The sequence below is a fragment of the Sus scrofa genome, chromosome 11, assembly GCF_000003025.6.
Source record: "Sus scrofa isolate TJ Tabasco breed Duroc chromosome 11, Sscrofa11.1, whole genome shotgun sequence".
In the NCBI taxonomy this organism is placed as follows: Eukaryota; Metazoa; Chordata; class Mammalia; order Artiodactyla; family Suidae; genus Sus; species Sus scrofa.
Genome location: NC_010453.5, coordinates 58,959,582 through 58,972,227, shown reverse-complemented (window position 1 = coordinate 58,972,227; position 12,646 = coordinate 58,959,582). Strand labels below are relative to the sequence as shown.

General features: G+C 36.0%; 1 long non-coding RNA gene across 4 annotated transcripts in view; it reads right to left on the bottom strand.

The window, feature by feature from the left end:
• Window positions 1-12,646, bottom strand: part of LOC102164643 — a 238,359-nt gene that overhangs the window by 208,044 nt on the left and 17,669 nt on the right. For all 4 annotated transcript variants that reach the window (XR_306286.3, XR_306289.3, XR_001299640.2 and 1 more), the window contains exons 3-4: window positions 12,276-12,326; window positions 10,930-10,976 (exon numbers count right to left, since the gene is read on the bottom strand). This is a non-coding gene — a long non-coding RNA (uncharacterized LOC102164643). The remainder of the gene's footprint in view (window positions 1-10,929; window positions 10,977-12,275; window positions 12,327-12,646) is intronic.

Below are 12,646 nucleotides of genomic sequence, written 5' to 3'. Positions count from 1 at the left end.
GACATCAAGATAAAAGAAACAAATGAAAAGACTTGATAAGCAAATAACAAAAGACTAAAAAAATGGACACAATTCTAGGATACATCTGCAGGAGTACACGTCATGACAAGCTTCATAGTCAAAGAACACCCTTGACTCTAACCAGTTTGTCCTATAATTACTCCATTTCTGTTATTAAAATAGTGTTTCTTGAATGACAGGGTAAAATGATAAAATTATAATTCAAAAAAAAGAGAGAAAATAAAAGTATCCTATACAGACTAAATAAACAAATAAATAGTCTTAGGGAGGGGAAACTCCAACTCAAGTCATTTTGTTACTGTCTGAAACAACTCCCTGGATCTAATTTAAGAATATTTACAATCTTGATTAGTTCAAGTATATAATATGAAACATTTAATGACTAACCAAGGAAAATTCAGTGACCATCCAAAGAGAAAATCAATGAAGAAACACTGGACTTGAATAACACTTTAGAGCAAATGGACCAAGAGACATGTACAAAAGATTCCCTCAGAATATGCATTCTTCTGAAGTGTACATGGGACATTCTCCAGTATAGATCATATTTTTAGCCACAAAACAAGTTTTAACAAATTTAATAGGGTTGAAGTCATATCAACAAACAGTAAACAGAGCCTAATTCCTATTCAGATAAACATAAAGCCTCACAGTTTACCCAATACATCATGTGCAGGTTTAAATAAAAAAATTACAAGATATAGTGAAATCACAAGATATAGTGAAAGAAAAAAAAAAAACAGTTTAAAGAGACAGAGTAATCATCAGAACTGGATTCAGATATGACAAAGTTTGAGAAACTTCAGACCAAGAATTTAAAAAACTATGGGGTGTTTCTCTTGCGGCTCAGCAGGTTACAAACTGACTTGTACCCCTGAGGATGTGGGTTTAATCCCTGGCTCAGCGCAGTGAGTTAAGGACCCAGCATTGCCATGAACTGTGGTGTAGGTCGCAGATGTGGCTTGGATCCCACATTGTTGTGGCTGTGGCATAGGCCGACAGCTACAGCTCTGATTTGACCCCCTCCTGCGAACTTCCATATGCCACAGGTGTGATTCTAAAAAGCAAAAGTAAAATAAAATAAAATAAACTATGAGTAATATGCTAAGATATCTAATGAAAAAAGTGGAAAACATGCAAGAACAGATATGCACTGCAAGCAGAGACAGAAACTCAAAGACTCAAAAAGAAATGCTAGAAATAAAAAATATTAACAGAAGTGAAGCATGCTTTGGCTAGGCTCATGAACAAACTAGACACAAATGAAGAATCAATGAGCCTAAAGATATGTCAACAGAAATTTACCAAACTGAAAAGCAAAGAGGAAAAGAATGAAAGAATTAAAAAAAAAAAAGAAGAACACAATATCCAAGAAATGTGGGACAGTTATCAAAAGTTTAATATATATGTAATTGAAATATCAAGAGAAAAGAGAAAACAACTTAAGAAATATTTTAAGTAATAATGACAGAATTTTCCAAAATTAATGACAGACACCAAACTGTAGAACAAGAAGCTAAGGGAGTACCAAACAGAATACCAAAAAATCTGCAATAAAACTATCATATCAAAAAAGTCAAGAAAAAAAGGGCCAATAAGCACAGTGTACAAAATCATTAGTCATTAGGTAAATGCAAATAAACACCATGATGAGATACCACTTTACACCCATTAAGATGTCTATAATCAATAAGACAGATAATAAATGGTGAAAATGGGCAGATAGTGGAACCCTCATTCATTGCCCATAGAAGAATAAAATGGGGTAGTCATTATTTGCTTATGTATTACTATTATTTTTTGTCTTTTTTGTCTTTTCTAGGGGGCCACTTCTGCGGGACATGGAGGTTCCCAGGCTAGGGGTCTAATTGGAGCTGTAGCCGCGGGCCTACACCAGGGCCACAGCAATGTGAGATCTGAGCCGGGTCTGTGACCTATACCACAGCTCACGGCAATGCTGGATCCTTAACCCACTGAGCATGACCAGGGATCAAACCCGCAACCTCATGGTTCCTAGTCGGATTTGTTAACCACTGTGCCACGACAAGATCTCCACGGTAGCCATTTTTTAAAATAATTTGGGAGCCACTCAAAAAGTTAAACCATGTTGTTACCATATGACCCAGAAATGTCACTCCTATGTATAAAGTCGATAATTAAAAATATGTTCATAGCAAAACTTGTATATGAATGTTCAGAGTTATTGACAAAAGTCAAAAAGTAAAAGCAACCTAAATGTCCATCAATTGGTAAATGGGTAAACAAAATGCAATAATGTCCATACAGTTTGGACAGAAGCGACACACTAACACCTGCTATAACATGGATAACCTTGAAAACACTATGCTAAGAAAACACATCTTGTCTGATTCAATTTACACAAAATGTCTAGTAATGGTAAATCACAGAGAGAAAAATTATTTTAGTGGTTGCCAAGGGCTAGAAGAAGGAAGGAAGAGGAATGGGGCATGTGGTTTCTTTTTGTGGGGTTAAAAGTGCTCTGAAATTGACAACATTTGCACAACATTTTTATTATATTTAGAAACCACTTAATTGTGTACGTTAAAAGAACGACTATAAGAGTAAATTATATCTCATGTGTTATTTTTAAAAATAAAATTTTGTAATTATGGTAATAGAAAAAAAAGAATATTTACAACCTTGATTAGTTCAAGTATATGATAGAATGCCATGATATGAAGTTTTAATGATCAGCAAAGGGAAATTTTTCTAAGATATCATATTCTAAAAATGAAGGTTATGATAATTTTAAAGGACATTAAAAACCTCCATGAGTTATTAACAGGAGTGTGGTTCCTTCCATATCTCAGAAAATCATTTCCCAGAGTTACTTATGGGAATTTTTTTTCAGTCAAGTTTAAAGAATCAGAAAAAAAGGAGTTCCCGTCGTGGCGCAGTGGTTAACGAATCTGACTAGGAACCATGAGGTTGCGGGTTCGGTCCCTGCTCTTGCTCAGTGGGTTAACGATCCGGCGTTGCCGTGAGCTGTGGTGTAGGTTGCAGACTCGGCTCGGATCCCGCGTTGCTGTGGCTCTGGTGTAGGCGGGTGGCTACAGCTCCGAATCAATCCCTAGCCTGGGAACCTCCATATGCCGCGGGAGCGGCCCAAGAAATAGCAACAACAACAACAACAACAAAAAGACAAAAAAAAAAAAAAAAAAAAAGGAAGAAAATATTATGGCCTATACTATCTTGACCTCACCATATATCTTTCAAATTCCTTTACACAAAAATACATTTTAAACATGTAATATAAAAATGTTTTATGAGATAAATTTGAATTCAAGAATGGTGATGGAATTCAAAATGGTCATAGAATATTTATTTTAATCTAATTAGATTATGCTATCTAATTTGTGGATAAAATTCCTATCTTCAAGTGTACTATGTAATTTACATTTAATGTTTTAAATGTTTGTTTTATTCCTAGTATGAATGGAATAGTGTTCTAAAAATATCAGATTATCTTTATAATTATTATTGGTATTCAAGTATTTGGATTCATCTTGTATTTAGCTACTCCCTTACTTATTTCACAACTGTCACTATTTCATAGATCATATTCTTATAAGATTATATAGTGCAAACTATTCTCAGTAGCGATAACTTTTTGTTTGTTATATTGACTGCTTAGTACTTTTCCATATAATCCTGGTTTCTAAATTTGGGTCTTCTTAATTTTTCTATTTCATAACTTTCCCCATCTTGCTTCTATTTTACTGACTTTCTTTCACCTTCAACACTGTTAAGCCTCATCCCTCAAGATTAGTAAATCATGACACCTTTCCTGGCAGAGTTGAGTTCACAATGTTACTACTACACATGAATTCTAGGAATAAGGTTATGCACAGACTTTTATTACGAAAGCAAAAGCTAGGTATGTTATTAAAATTGGGACACATCATGTGATGTTAGGATAGTTCTCTAGAAGAGCTTTTGTTTTTGTTTTTTAAAGTTCAGAGAGAGAAAGTATGAGACCAGGTATGAGGATTTACATTAGTTCACATAAATTTACCTACAGAGGACAATGGCAGTGAAGAGGCTGTCTCCCAAAACATACTTAAATATTAATCCAAAAATGTGTTTACTTCATAAAAATTTCAAGCCCAAACTTGTTTTCTAATTTCTCTTCTTTAAATACTTGATTCTTTTACATAGAATCAAATCATGTGTTATTTTTCACACCTGTTACCTACCCCTCCCCCATCAAAGTCTCTAACTGGTTTTAGTCTTTTTTTTACTCCTCTCAGCATTATTTCCAAATATCTAGAAGAATGTCTGACACACATTTGATTGTTTTTTTTTTTGCTTCGCTGAACACAATTTTGGGGATTGTTAATCCATTTGCCTATGATGCACACAGATTCTGGTCCCCAAGAAGAAAGAAGTTGGTAGGAACAAAGCTGCGAGTATGGGCTAGAATAGTAGAATACACGGTGGTGGTTGAAGAAAGTTCTCGTAAGCACACTATCTGCTCAGAAGGGCAAGCAGGCTGGTTATATTATCTAGGAACTAAGCAGGGCCACTATTTTACATTCCGTTGAAATATTCATAAATGTGATAGTTGTTTAAAGAGGAATACAATTTCTTAAGAACACTACTAATATCCCATGTGTGGCCTGTGGATGAAATGACCCCCAGTTTCCCTGGAAGAGAGGTAGCCTGCAGACCGCTGAGCTTTAATGAAGATAAGATAAGAGGGTCTGGCCTGTAGAAAAGTGCCTACTGAAAGAAATATTCATGTTGAGTCATACATGGGAAAAAAAAAAAAAAAAAAAAAAAGGAGATGTGAGGAGAAAAATGATAAACATAAACAAGGAATAAGGATTTTACAATAGGATTCTATCTTCGGCTATGACTATATTTCTGAGTTCAGTAGCACTATCTCACAAATATCCACTCTGTTGGAAATTAAATATCACAAATATCCACTACCTCACAAATATCTACTCTGTTGGAAATTAAAATGTTCTACTTAACAAATGCATATCTAAAATGAAATTTTGTGTAATACAATTTTAACATGATTACTATATATTAAATAATAGATTTTTATTAGATATCAAATAAGAAAAAATTAATAACAATTTGAGAATACTTTTTTTTCAGAAAAATATTATCTATTTTTCAGTATCTACATCCCTGAAAAATGATGCTTTGAAATAGCCATTGAGCTGAGAGGTTAAACACAATTAGGTAAATAGATGTTTAAACAGATAGATATTTCATTTTGTTTTGTTTAGTTTAGTTGGTTTTGTTTAAAATGTATCAGGTGTAATTTCCCATTTTTTTTAAAGTAGCCAGATTTCACTTTATGATACTTTTCCCTAGGATAAAGAGTCTTTCTTCTGTTATCATCTCTACCCAGAAATCATTTATAAGACAAAAAATAAACACACAAGCTCTATCTTGAATACTCAACAGTTCTTTCTGACTTATTTAAATATTCAGTAGTGTTAAATAACTTTTCTTTATACCCTAATTGGAATTGGCTGGGCATTTATAAAATTCTAATTGTTCACTATTATTTTCAGGGTCTTCAGTTTTGTTTTTGTTTTGTTTTTTAATGTTCAAAGATCCCTGTCAAATTCTACATTCATCTTCCAATTCAGATCACCTATGGCCACAAGTATATAAGACCCAAGGACTTTGGTTATCTCCTGTAGTTTTATACAAAATTGCTTTTGTTGCTACAAAATAGGAAAGAGAATATAAGTTCTGTCATTTTGGTAAGCTAAACACTGAAAGATAAGATTACAGTGCTTGAGGAGATTTTTGTCTTGTAACTAGTCACTGCCAAAATGAACTCTCACAGTGTGTTGCCTCAAGAAAATAAAAATTCTATCTTAGAAAATAGACACTTTGGTATATGCAATGATAGGGAGGGCTGCCTTGGGAAAGGAGACAACCATGAAGTCACTCAGGGGATACGAGTTAATGGAATATGCTTTCTTCCCACTTTGGGTCCTGGAAAATTTCCTGCGATATTCTGTTACAGGAATTAAAGTTTTGAACAAAGTTTTAAGCCAGTTCATTCATGTAGGGAATTGGCCTCACCCTTCTCTGGGGATCATGCAGGGTGGAACCAAATCCAGGGAGCTATGAATATGTCTGACTGTGAGGGTTCTGGGTAACTTGGAGCAGCTTATTAGTGTGGACAAAGAATGCTCCCTGCCATTTCAATAAACTAAGAATGTTGCCTGCCATCAATAGACAATGAATGTTGCCCCAGCACAAAGCCATCAGCCACTACAGTGGATCCTATGGTGTGTCCTGAGGGAAGTTCAGGATAGAAAAAAATAGGATATGGCCCTAGATAGTTAAGATTCATATCAAAGGAATAATTTCAATGAGCCCAGACTCCTGCATTCTTTCATTCACAGAAATGCACTAAAATCATTAACTCATAAAGTCTATATGTTAGATTATTAGTAATCTTTTGATGTTAAGCTGCATTGTGTGTGTGTGTGTGTGTGTGTGTGTGTGTGTAAAAACTTCTATATACCCCACCACCATCCCCTAACCTTTTTGGAACAGTTCCTCAGAGCTGTCTGAGAGACTGTGTGCTGGGTTATAGTCTGCAGTAAAGTTCCCAAATAAAACATGATATGCAACTTTTAGGTTGTACCCTTTTTTTTTTTTTCAGTTGATGTTGGCATACATGTTTGAATCCTACTAATGCTAAATTCTATATATAAAAAAAGAAAAAATAAAGTTCTAAATATAGGAGTTTCTACTGTGGCACAGTGAGTTAATGATCCAGCTTGTCTCTGTGGAGGCACTGTTTCAAACCCCATGCAGTGGGTTAAGGATCTGGTGTTGCTGCAGCTCCCCCTAGAATTTGGTCCCTGGCCCAAGAGCTCCCATATGCTGCATGGGCAACTGAAAAAAAAAAAAAAGAAAGAAAGAAAAAAAGAAAATGAAGTCTTTCTTCAAAAAAAAATTTTCTCTGTTAAAATAAAAAAATTCTAAATATAGCCTATGGTGCTACTGAATACCATGTGGGGAAAGGAACAAACACTATAGGTCTTTTGGTGAAATACAGTAAAATTAAGTCAAATTGTTGCAAATGAAAAAGCAACTACCTAAGCTCAAAAAAAAAAAAAAAACACCTAGAAAAGTTCTGCGAAAGCTTTACAAAACATAAACACTTTTTTCCACTTAGGAAGGTTTTGTGAAGGAATGCGAACATCTGTCACATTAAAAATAAACTGGATTTGTGTGTATATGTATAACTGCATCACTTTGTTGTATAGCAGAAATTATCACAACATTGTAAATGAACTAGACCTCAATAAAACTTTAAAAAATAAACTTGATTTGATTGTTTTGGTATTAATCATATTTTACTATAAGGGAAAGAATTAATGTTTTCATCATCTCTTGTACAAGTATGCTATTGCTGCCAGAACAAATTATCACTAATTTAGTTGCTTAGAAACAATAGAAATTTATTGTCTTATGAGTCTTTAGGTCCAAAGTTCAACTTGGATTTCTCTAAGCTAAAATCAACGTACCTCCAGGGATTTGTTTCCTTCTGGAGGTTCTGGGGGGGTAGTATCTGTTTTCTCATCTTTTGTTTTGTTTTGTTTTTGGTTTGTTTTGGCTTCTGGAAGTCATCTGTATTCCTTGGATAACTGCAAGTTCATCCTTTGTCCTCAAAACCAGTAATATTGCATATGTATAACTCTTATTCCAAAGACACATCTCTCAGTCACTGACCCCAGCAGAGAATGATTTTCTGCTTTTTTGGACTATCATTATAGGGCACATCCAGATAATCCTGAATAATCTCTCCCACTCAAAATCTATAACAGCAATTATATTTGCAAAGTCCCTTTTAGCACATGAAGTTACATACAATTAGGTTCCAGTGATTAAGGTGGGGACAATTTGGAAGAGGAAGGAAGAAATTATTTTGCCACCACATCTCAGAATAATATCATCTATAGGAAACTTAGTTCTTAATATCAAAAATTGGTGATGTGTCTTAAATTGCTTCAAATATATCTAGAATTATATGAAACATTTCTATTAAAGTCTTCTTCCATGTCCACAACCTCCATTTTAATTAACAAAACAAAAAAAAATGAAATACACTATAAAAGGATCCCCTGATGAGCTTTCTTTAAAAAGATATATCTAAGTCTAAACACCAAAACAGCATGAGTCTCAGGAATAAAGAGATATTTCACTAATATGACCCCTTAATTCTAGAGAGGTAAAGGTATTAATTTTCTATAGAAGAAGGTAAGCAGAAACCAGACAAAGTTTAATTGCTTTAGTAAACTAGCTTAAGGGATTAGGATTCCAAAAAAAAAAACAAAAAAACAAAAAAACCCCAGTCACAAAAGCAAGTCCACATTCACCGTGATATAAGAGCTAATATTATGGTTTGGTGTTATGCATTGCCTTGACATCTGGTAAAATCACAAGCGGCTTGAATGGCCTCCCTGTAAGTTTCCCCCCACTCTGCTCCCACACAGAAGGTTTCCTAATCAAACCATCCTCCTCTTCTAGACCAGGTGCAGTTCCTGTTCATCCCTGAGTAGTGGGCTTCAGTTCCCTGCCACCCTATGGAATTATCCAAAGTCAATCACATCCTCCCATGGAAGCCAGGGGGCCTTGCCCTCTTACCCTCTGGTTGTTCACTCTGTTCCTGAATGCAACCCCTGCATGATCTTGAATGGTATGGTCCTTTCCTGAGCAGTGTATGTGATTAACAAGCTGTCACTTTCATCCATCCAGTGTTGTGTTTCATATGTCCAGCCATCTCCTAACCCTAGGGTACTCTCAATTGCTTTGCCACCTTAATTACATCTACAAAAATCTTTCCCTTTTGCCAGTGTAAGTAAGCTGACCACAGGAGTGATCCCCATGCTATTCACAGTCCCACTGATGCTCAAGGAAGAAGACACAGCAGGGTGTGTGCACCAGGTGGGGGAACATAGTGACCTTAGAATTCTGCCTTCTAGATCTCATGACAAGCTCTTGTCCATATGATTGACTATTTTCCTCAGCATCAGCAGCAGTCTGTTTTCTGGGGATAAAATTTATTTGCATTACGCTTTACTCTAGTTCTATACAAAATGTCTAGAATACAAAAACAAAGCAAAGCAAAATAGAAGGTCACTTTCCATCAGCCTCTACATGGAGTAAAACAAGAACCACAGCAGCTGCCAACCCTCAACACCCCCTGATCAGAGCTCAGGATGGAGACCAGGAGTGAAGCACTCTGTTCTGGGAAAACTGGAAGAACAGGTCTTCAGATAGTTAGATATTTTTAGGAGAATATTTTATGAGCCCAATTCATGCATCTCCTCACATCAGGAAAAATGCTAAAATGCTTCAGTGATAACTGATACCTGTGACTAGTGGTAACCTTCACAAGACCAGCAGCAAACTTCTGTAAAATGTGTGCCTGGCTGCGTGCACCTCCCCCTTCACCTTTATCACTTATATCTTGATATTCCCTCTTTCCTCTTGGGGCAGCATTTCAGAGCTATATGAAATACTGCCTGCTGGGCTGTAGTTAAGTGGATAAAACAAAAAATGCCATGGTAATCTGTGAGAAGAGCCACTCCCACAGGTAGGGCAGAGAGCCCTGAAGGAAGTCAATAAAGGAGATAAATAATATAGAAGTTGAGATTAACAGACAATAACTTTAAAATAACATTGTTAAATACCTTAAAAGAGCAACTGGGAAAAAACTGGATGATGTGCAAGAACTAACAGGGAATTTCAGAAGAGAAATGGAAAGTATAAAAAGAACAAAAAATAAAACATCAAAATAAAGTGTCTTTTGCCTGGCAGTGTGAATCTAATGCTTACCTAAAACTTGGCCTAGAAAGATGCTATTCATCTTCTCCACCTCTACTATCACTTCCTTTCAAAGAGTTAAAATATTTAAAAGACTGAGTTACACATTTTCTGCACCAAAGAGTTGCTGTCAATAAATTCTAAGTGCAGGAGTTCCCATCATGGCTCAGCAGTAACAAACCTGACTAGTATCCATGAGGTCACAGGTTCAACCCCTGGCCTTGCTCAGTGGGTTAAGGATCCGACATCGCCTCAGGCTGTGGTGTAGGTTGCAGACGTGGCTCAAATCTGGCATTGCTGTGGCTGAGGTATAGGCTGGCGGCTGCAGATCTGATTAGACCCCCAGCCTGGGAACCTACATATGCTGTGGGTGTGGCCCTAACAAGACAAAAATCAAATAATAATAATAATGATAAAACTCTAAGTGTTTGTGGAATGCATTCTTAAAATTACTTCCATTGTCAAGAACTGAATATTCTATTTTCCATCTCAAATTATATTCCTTCCACCCACCACTTTCTTCATCCAAGCTCACCAAATAGGGTTACAAAATGAGTTCCATATAATAGCAAATATTCCATTGGCAATAATTTGTCACAACTTTAAGAATGAAATCTATTTCCCACATTCTGAAAAATTTCCTTAACATTCTGTTACTGTAGAAAAATAAATCTCAATGATATAGTTGTCTAACTTTGTAAATAAAATTTAGTTAGGTGTTATCTCCCCGTTCGTATGTCACCCAGCCCATACATGTGAGTGTTCCTTATATAACTGATTCAAGTCTACCATATTCTATCTACTACAACACCTACTATCTCACCCCAAATTTTCAAAGTGGAAGTCTCCAACTCAAAGGCTCTCTAGTATCATACTTCCCAACATGGCAATGAGTCACAGAATAAATTAAACTATTGCACCATGAGCCCCACCTCTACAAAATTTACAAAACATGAACAGAAGTAAGCATGAAATATAACCATTTCTGCAGTTTACACCCTAAATATAAATTTCTTACACATTACTATCCCCAAATGAAATTGACAATTCAAAAAACTCAGAACTTACCACATAGTCTCTGAATACTTCTGCTGCCAACTGAGTTTTAATATTCTCTGGGAAAAGAATGTAGACAGAAAATAAAATTAAAGAAGAAAAGAGGAAAAACCCTTTGTTTCAGTTCACTGAGTTGTGAGCTCATTCACAGCAGTTTTCAGAATCTGACATCTGTAATGTTATTTAGAGGGCAATTTCTCCTATTCAGAGTTAAGTTTGTTATCATGTGAGTGCCTCCAAATGAAAAAAAAAATTATAGTAGGAGTTCCCATCGTGACTCAATGGTTAATGAACCTGACTAGGATTCATGAGGATGCACGTTCCATCCCTGACCTTGCTCAGTGGGTTAAGGATCTGGTGTTGCCGTGAGCTGCAGTATAGGTCGCAGATGTGGTTCAGATCCAGTGCTGCTGCGGCTGTGGCGTAGGCTAGCGGCTATAGCTCTGATTTGACCCCTAGCCTGGGAATCTCCATATGCTGCATGTGCAGACCTAAAAAAAAGACAAAAAAAAAAAAAAGAAAAAAAAAGACAAAAAAGAAAAAATAATTATACAGTAACAAAACCCAGGCTATTATAATCTTATCCCACTGTGGGATGTGCTTTCTCTGAGAAGTAATAAGGTGTCTGCTATGATAAAGAGAATCTATGAGTTATATATTTACCTAAATATTTTATCCACATTATAGTCTCATAACTGAGTTAAAATGTGAGATATCAAATGAAGAAAATATAGCATGGAGATGTTAAGCAACTTTCCTAAGACCATACAACTAGTAGGTGGAGTCAAGACACGCTGTGGCTCTACAGGTTGCATTTCTGACCATCCATCTGTTGCCTCTCAACAGGGCCCTCCTCTCTGTGGTTAAGTGATATGAAAGTGCTTGACTCTGGCCCATCTTTGGAGAGCTTATGAAAGGAGACAGCAAAGATTTTCCCATTCAGAAGGAGTTCTACATTTACAAAATGGTTTACTCCATTTCACAAATATTTCTTAAGCGCCTACTCTGTGCCAGGCACTGTTCTACTAGCATTGGGAATTACAACAGTAAACAACAACAACTACGAAGAAGAGCTTGTCTTTCATTAGGCAATAATATAGAAGAGATATGGACAACTATGCAAATAATACAATAAATTATCTAGTAGGATAGCATATAAAAATTCCTATGGGGGGGAATGATGGAAAAGAGGATCTAGGATTCTGAAAAAACTGTGAATTGTAACATGTAAGTGTGTGGTGGCGGGGGCAAAGGGTTCAAGCTAGGTCTCATTGATACGGTGATATGAGACCAAAAACTTCTACTATGTCTCCATTTACTATCTTGACCTCTTGCTGGCTTAGATCAGGGAGGCATACCTCTTATTTTTATCAGCAACCACAATAAAACGTGTCACAGTTAGAAGATACCTAGAGGGGAAAAAAAGAGAAGAGAATTTTAGTTCATTATATTCTTCCTGGCTATTCTACCACATTCTTACTGTGAAAAAAATAATATCTGAAATCAGCCAGAGAACTTCTCTACAGGCCATCTAGGAGTAAAAGGGTTAGTCATCACAGCTTGAGCCTGGTAAGTCAAAAGAATGTAAGAGTCCCCATCTTCTGTGTTAGAGTGCTTCCAGTGCAGAGAACTAATAATTTACAGAAATAACATCAGGAAGCAAGAGGTGAATGCTTTCCATAACGCTCTTCAAAGCAAGTATGTTTTCTCTTTATCATCACCTCAAGCT